Raw genomic sequence first — 7,413 nt, forward strand, 5'->3', positions numbered from 1 at the left:
TCTTGAATGTCTCCAGAGATGGAGACTCCACTACCTCCCTGGGCAGCCTATTCTTTCCTGTAAGATACACAATTAAAACACATCAGCAGTGCTCAGTATTAAGAGTCTTGGCTGCACTACCAAGCCACTTTGGGGCTTCAACTTTAAGAAAGTACAGAGAAGTTGGGGAGGGTGCAAAAGGAAGAGAGTAATGATAAACAACCTGAACATATGGCCCATAGGAGAAAAAACTGAGGTTGCTGAGATCAATGAACAGGCCACAAGCAAGGAAATGACATGATCACAGTCACTAAAAGGCTTCCAAACAAGAAAGCAGGTTATTGGGCACATCCACCGATGATACAATGAGGAAGACAGACAACCTTTGGCAAGAATGACACAGGTTAGACTTCAAGAAAAGCCTCTAGTGAGAGAAGCACTGGAATAGGCTGGATGGAAAAGGTGTAGAGCACCCACCATGGGAAATCATACACTAGAACAACCAAGGTAGTTTTTCCTGTAGTGGTTGAGAAGACTTGAGAAGTCCTTCTCTTGCTTATTAAGCATCTAGCTATGGTCAGGCTCTCTGGGAAGATCAAAGCAGACACTTAACCAAGCACAATGCAAGTGCAGATTCATGGATGTTGCAATGATACAACGTTCTGGATTTTTAAACCCTCAACACCAGTCACTGGCTAACCTTGCCCAGAAGGGCCACAGAGATGATGCAATTCCACTCTCCTGACAGAGATCTGCAGTGGGAACACGGAAGAGTCCACCTTGACTGCTTTTCACTTCCAGACCCACAGAGTCCTCCAGAAACTAGTTTGGCTTGAGGGTGGTGCTCCAGTGAACCAGCACATTTCCACAGAAGGACCTCTAGGGCAGACATGGGCTTATATTTTCCTTCTTAGCCTTTGTCTAATAATAATAACAAAAAGCATTGACAGATCTCTCAGATCTTACATCACATTGTTTCCATTCCCACCCACCATCTGGCCATCCTTTACCCTCTCCCACCTCCCTCAGAACTCTTCCATCAATGTAACATCTGAGCACAGACAAGAACGTTAACATTTTGTCCATTATAGAGCACCAAAAGAAGAAATTAAGCAACAAAATGATGAGTAACAATAAGCAGCAGAATCACATGTTCTTTGAGTGAAGTGGCTGCTGCCTCAGGAGCTCCTGCCTTCCACCCATGTACTTCCCTCATAGTTCTCAGCATCCGTCAAGGCAAAGGTAAACAACCAACAGAACATCCTGCGCTTCAACCAGGAGCAAGGCATTGTCATAGAATGGCATGTGTTGGAAGAGACCCCAAGGATCACAGACCTCCAACCCCCCGTCACAGGCAGGGACATCAACCTCCAGTCTGGATCTACACAAGGTTGCCCAGGGTCCCATCCCAAGCCCTGAGCCAAATCCTCATGTTATGTCAACGATTTATTCCAGAGGAGGATCTGGCCACCCATTTCAGTCACCTCCTGGCTTATTGTTCACACATGCTGTGCTCATGAAGTTTGCTCAAGTTTCACTCCCTTAACTACTGTGCATATTTACTGACAATTATTCCATGTCACCTCCCTGTTCAAGCCTTTCCTTTTGTTCTTGTGGAGATTAATGCTTTAGGAAGACGTCCAGTCGGCAAAACATTTTGAAATATAATTCTCTGGTGGTCTATTTTCAGACATGAAATCCTTGGTCATCACCATCTTTCACTACTAGCACTTAGTGGTTTTAAAAGTTGCTTTCTGGTCTACATATTAACATAATTTGTTTGCTATAAAAAGACTCCTAAACATATATTTCTCCCATCTTCCTCAGCCATTACAGGATGAAACCTGAATGTTATCTCAAAGACACAACAGCAAAGTCAAGTCTCAAAATGGTCTTACCCACAACCGACTCCTAACTGCTTATTTTGCAGATAGGCTTCAAAAATCCCTTAAAACAACAACACAGGCACACCACACCCCATCAGACAGGCATCACATTCCGTTATTGTCACAAGGAATACCAGCATGCTGAAAGCACAGACTCTGGTCTTCTGCCCTCAGCAGATATTGATAGTGATTTTAAAAGCAAGGTACTTGATTTATAATTGTGTCTCAGCTCCTACTCTCCATTCCTGCCTGCAAATAAGCCAGACAAGCAAAGATCTCAGACACCAGTCTTCAGAAAAGGATTTTTAAGTGATCAGGGAAAACCATCCTCTTCCCTCACCTGCCATGCATGCCATTGATGTTTTGCTCTGGGTAAATATTTAACCACAGGTTATATTTGACGAGCTGTACTCCCATTTGCAGAGTGTATAGTCATACGTGGTGGGATGGGGTATTCTCTGGTCATGAAAGGTGCTGAGCTCAGGGAGTGGGATCAGCCAGGTCTGGACACAGGACGTGACCCCTGTGGGCTGTGTGTAAATGGGCAGGGGAGGGAATAACACCAGGAAGGCAGCACAAGCAGTTCAAAATCATCATAAAATAATATTGATAAATGAGAAGCGGTTCAGAGCAGGGCTAGCAAAGTAATGAAGAGCCTGAGGGAACGGATGGTAGAGGGAAGATTAGAGAAATTGCATATGTATAGCTGCGACCAAAGGAAGCAGTCTGGGGATATCTGACAGGTATCCGCTTCACTTTGGGGAGGGAAGCAGTTGGGGTGGGACAGGAGAGATAACTGGGAGCCATTCTAGGAAACTGAATAAAAATAAATTTAGGCTCAACAGGAGGAAAGAAAATTAAAGGAGGAAATTAGAATATGAAATAGTTTGGGGGGAAAAGGGTCATTTCATGAAACTCTCCACTGGAGGATTCAAAAGCAAGCATGATAAAGCCCTAACAAATCTTCAGCAAGGAGAATCACCCTTTGTGAAATACAGAAATTGTCTACTTGGCCCACTAATGCTCTGCCAGCTCTCAGATCTTGCGCCCTATTGGTACCTGACCACACCATGGGATACAACGCAGTAAAGCCTAACACAGTCACTTGTCCCAATATCCCTGCTCCCACGTGGCCAGGCTGTGATGCAGCTCCACAGGCTCAAGCTTTTGTTGTGCTCCAGGACACTTGACCTCTACTACTAGCAACAGCAGGAGCCAAGTCTAAGCAGTGTTACTCTGAACAGCAACTGAAGAGCAAGGAGAGCTGCCAGATGCTGCCCTCACCCTAGAAGGGTAAAACCCAGGTGCAGTGCAGCCACTGGAGCTCTCTTGCCAGAGTTTACATCTACCACACAAACAGCACAATAGCTTTGCCTTGACATTTATTTCAAGAAACACTGGGAGAGCTTCCAAAAGCCTGCTGCACACAGACAAACCAAGCCATTGAGCTGTTACATAAATGATCTTCCAGGCCTTCATTATTATGGTTCCTATTGGACAACAACAAGACATTGAGGGGCTTTCTCAATAACAGAGTCCTGTTTGGGATTCCAGAGGTTTCTGGCTCAGCCTCTTCTATTCAAGAACACCAGAGCCAGTCCAACTCTGACTGAGTGGCAAGACACTGTGGGGTTAAAACCAAGCATTGCATCAAGATTAAATACATCTGTTATGAAAACCCTCTGTGTTTTGCATACATGATTCAATAAGAGCCTTCGCAGGATAATTGTTTTGCCTGGGTTATTAACCAGAATTTTCTATACTTTTTTTATTACTCCTCAGAATAATGTTTAAGGTAAACAACTCATAATTGTGCAAGAACTACATTAAGTGCAAGGCTCCATCCTGAGCGCCCCGTTCCCGGATATTATGTTCTATTACCAACAGCCATCCTTGCGTTGGGAAGTTAATTGCCTTTTTCAGGAGGCTGAAGCAGACAGCACACGTATGCAAAAGGAAAATGCACTGGAAATTAAGTCCTGAGCATCAGAGGTATCATCAAAGTGCAAATTAGATTTGTTGAAGGCATCAGAGAGAAACACGGGGTTGTGTTCTCCCCCTCCACCACTCCCAGAGCAGCACCCGGCCCGGCGACCCAGCGCACGCCTGCCCTAATCACCGGCCAGGGGAAGACAAGCCGCGACCAGCGGTAGGATGGCTCCCAAAGCGCCCCACGACCACCGGCGCTGCCCCGGCCCCTGCGGCGTTCGCCCATCATCACCCCACCGGGTACCGGCGGGGGAAGAGCGCGGCGCTTTGCGAGAAGCAGCGCCCGCTGACGGCCACCAGGGGGCGCCGCAGTGCCCGCCGCAGTGTCCGCGCGCCCCGCTCCGGGGCTCCGGCCGGGCGAGGGGCTGCGACCCGGAGCGACGCCGCGCTGCGCGGGCACCGGGAGCCCCGGCAGCACCCGCGGGAGACGGCGGCCGGCTGAAAGAGGAATTAACGTGGCCTCACACCGCGGGTCGTGGCCCTCCGGCCCTCGGACCGGGCGCGGGGGGGGGGTGATTCACAGCCCGGCGGCGCGGCTCGGACTCTCAAATCCGGTTTCTGTAGTTAGGCGGAGCCGTACTTAGGGCCGCGGGTGCATAACCGTGTTCTGAGGTGAAGGCATGGGTGGGTTCGGGGTGAGCAGAGTGGAAAGTGGGTTTCAGGACACCCGGATGAACTTGACGGCTTTTGTTCTCAGGATGTGAAATACTTGAGAGAAAGAGAAGCTTGAAAAACATCACAGAATAAGGATCTGTGTCATCATAAGATAAGGATGCTTTAAGTGGGACTAACACAGAGCCCAAAACCCAAAATAAACGCACTCAAACTTCCCATCCATCTGCAGGTGACTAAGTTAACATGTACCCAAAGGCCTCTGTCCAGCCCAAACCATCTCAGAATCCAGCTCAGACCTGAGCCCTCAAGAGCTACCTGTCACCGACCAGCTTTTTTTCCCCTCCCCTGAAAAGCTGGATCCAGGAACGTTGTTGAGTATACTTACAGATCAGCTGCTGGAACCATTCCCCCATTATCAAGAAGTTCAAAGGTTAGGATGTTCACCCCCCCCCTCCAGTACCTCCAGTAAGCAGGGACTAGATGACCTTTACAGGTCCCAACCTTACACATTATGTGGTTCTGCAACATCATTTGGGGATGCTGGGAGCACGGGGCCAAAGCTCACATCCCCATAGGCAGCATCCTGGCTACCAAACCACTGTCTGGTCTGATGGGCACCAGAAGGCTGCACGAGTTCTGCTCTTGATGCTCCCTCACCTAGCATAGAGCATTTCCAGAATGATCAGACTGGGGAAAGGGAACAGGACTGCACAGCTCTGGGATAAGGCTCTTATTCCTGTTAAATTATCTTGGAGCTTTAAAGAAAGAGCATTTTTCACAAGGGAGAATCACTGCCAAGTGATTTATTTAACCTCCAAACTGCACTGAACTGAGGGGCTCCAACATCCCTGCCCATGTTCAAGGAAAAGTGCCTTTCCACAAAAAGCCTGATCCATCACAAGTGTTGCTGGAGAAGCCCTACAAGCCCTTCCACAAAGACAGGCAGAACTTCGCCTACTCTGCAAATCCCGCCAGGGCAGAGGTGTTAAATAACTACCTTAAAGCCCAGTGTCGCAACACTCCCCGTCCTTGCTCAACTGCCACCTGACCTGAGAGACTTCTGGAGCCTGCTGATGCCTTTCTTGTCAAATTTAGCTTGCCCCAGAACTCAAATGACACCAGAAAGCATCCTGCAGTGCTCTCAGGAGGCCCACTTCCAAACCACGTTTCGTTAAGGGTAATTAGTTGAGTAGCCATAAGGGATGAGAGAGATAACTGGGAATGCCACGGGCAAAGCCAAGTGACCACGAGTCAGCACGGCCACAGAAAACACATTGTTTTCTGCTATGTGGACAGACAGGTTGGACTAATTACCATATATAATCATTATTATTTGTGACAGACATCAGAGTTTTGTCTTTAAATGAATTTATAGAGGGGGAGAAGAAGAATCAAAGCTGAATAATCCCTTTAATTATATGCTTAAAAATCCTGAATGGAAGAAATTAGGATACACAAAGGAACAAACATAAACTAATTATTCCTTGTTTTGCAGCTAACGTATTTCTATGGTAACCACTATGGTCATTGAAGAAATTAAATGTTTTTTTTTTTTAAATCAGTTCATCAGGAAAGTCACTCAGTAAAGCCACAAAGCAAAAATCTTCCAAATAAGTCTGGAAATGAAGTACAAAAACATGCATTTTCACAGCTGTTGAGCATTAGAGCTCCAAAAGTGCATTTTCATTAAAACCACCAAGTAGATTCTCGTGTGTGGAGTGGGGTGGGTATGAGCACAGGCACACAGGCATGTGTACACCGAAGAAGGGAAAGAGACGATTTCTATACACCATGTGTCACTACAGCAAGGGGAGCAGAAGGCAAGGATGTATGTTCTGTAGCGGTTACACTTCTCTGGTCACACTTGAGATTGTGTAAGAATGGGTTGGAAGCTTTCAACCTCAGTTTTCCTGTGCAGCTTCAAGTAGATGAACTATTGATTTAAATGTGGAGTGGCCTGGGTCTGTCTCCAACACATAGCACAGAATCACAGACTGGTTTGGGTCAGAAGGGACCTCAAATATCATCTAGTTCCAAACCCCTGCCACAGGCAGGGACACTCTCACTAGCCCAGGTTGCCCAAAGCCCCATCCAACCTGGCCTTAAACACCTCCAGGAAGGGGGCATGTCAGGTAGGTACAATTTTGGTAGGTCAGCACCACATAGAGAGGGGTGTAGCATTCAGCAAAGACCAAGTTTACACATTTCTTGCCCTTGAATTGTAACGAATTAATCAAAACCACACACTTCAAACCTGAACCAGCCTGCCGCCAGCTTTCCATTATTCAACTCTAGCTCAGGGGGTGCACTGCCAGAGGAATAATTCAACCAGAACGCTCCACCAAGCAGGCAGACTCTGGCTCTGTGGGAGGTTCACTTCTTCAGGCTGTGCAGAGCCTGCGAGCCAGAGAGACAGCTCATGCAGACATGCCTTACTCCTCTCCTGACCACACCACCAAAACCAATGGTTTCCCCTATCGCATCTGTGGCCATGCTGGCAGCTACAGATAAAGAATTTCACTGCAAAGGCGCCTGCAAAGGGATCCTCAGGTTTCAGTTGAGGGGAAAGAACCTGAAGTTGGAGCTGAGGAACAGGGTTGATGCTTTTTCACAGAATTTGGAAAGCTTTTTTTCCCCCTCCACATGGCACTTCTGCTGTCACACTGGGAGCTCTCTGCCTGCTTCCATTGCTGCTATCAAAACAGGAACTCTGCTGCAGAATGCTGCAGGTTAGATGCTGTGTGCAGCCTGCCTCTGTGCTGGGATGAGTGGTCACAAAGAAGATATACCAAGAAATGTCAGTGTTGGCAGAGGGTAAGTAAGAGGCTGCCCAGCTGCCCTCACAGCTTCCTGCTGCTGAGCTTTCTACATAACAGCCACCTTCACCTTTACCATTTCTCTTGGATGGTTTTTGCCACAGCTTTGTAAGGATGTAAAGACATCA

Source organism: Gallinula chloropus (genome assembly GCF_964237585.1).
Source record: "Gallinula chloropus genome assembly, chromosome: 10".
In the NCBI taxonomy this organism is placed as follows: Eukaryota; Metazoa; Chordata; class Aves; order Gruiformes; family Rallidae; genus Gallinula; species Gallinula chloropus.